Source organism: Micropterus dolomieu, linkage group LG10 (assembly GCF_021292245.1).
Source record: "Micropterus dolomieu isolate WLL.071019.BEF.003 ecotype Adirondacks linkage group LG10, ASM2129224v1, whole genome shotgun sequence".
NCBI lineage: Eukaryota > Metazoa > Chordata > Actinopteri > Centrarchiformes > Centrarchidae > Micropterus > Micropterus dolomieu.
This window is the reverse complement of record NC_060159.1, coordinates 2,566,451-2,567,131: the sequence shown is the minus strand read 5'-3', so window position 1 is coordinate 2,567,131 and position 681 is coordinate 2,566,451.

The following is a 681-nucleotide window of genomic DNA, read 5'->3' as shown; positions in this document are numbered from 1 at the left end:
CCCCCCCCCCCCCCCCCCCCCCCCCCTCCTCCTGGAATGTATGGAACTAACCAAGGATGTGTTTTATTCCTTATTAGTTCAACATTCGATTTTCAAGGTTGTGAAGAAGAGTGTTTGTTTCTTTTCCTAACCACTTTAACATGACGTGTAAGTCTTCTAAGGCTCTGATGTTTCAGAAAAAGCAGCTGATTGTTGCTTTCACACCTGCCGTGTTGTGAAGCTGGTGTTCTGAGACTTCTAACGGGAACAAGCACTGGGATTTCTGGGTAATTTTGAGCATATCTTTTGAGAATCTTAAGTCCTCTGTGTTGGTTCCTGTCCTGTCTCCATGAATGCCTTTCGAATATATTTTAATTTTATAGTGTCTTGTTGCCCGTAGTAACACGGGTGTCATGCCTTGTACTCAAATGATCTTGCAGGGGAAGAACTGAAAGGTCAAGTAAATGTAAGATTGCACTGCTTGAACAATGGTCTATTAGTTCCTGAATCAATATAAGAACTGTGCTTGCCACGGGATTTTAGAAATGATTGTAAACATAATGTTGTTGTTGCTGTGCTGCTAAGGGAACCCAGTGTCACCCAGTGTCCCTAAAACCATTAGTACATGGTTTACAAAGGTGAATTTTGAAGGGGCTTTTAGGGTTTCACATAAACAACATCAGTTATATTGACTGGATAAAC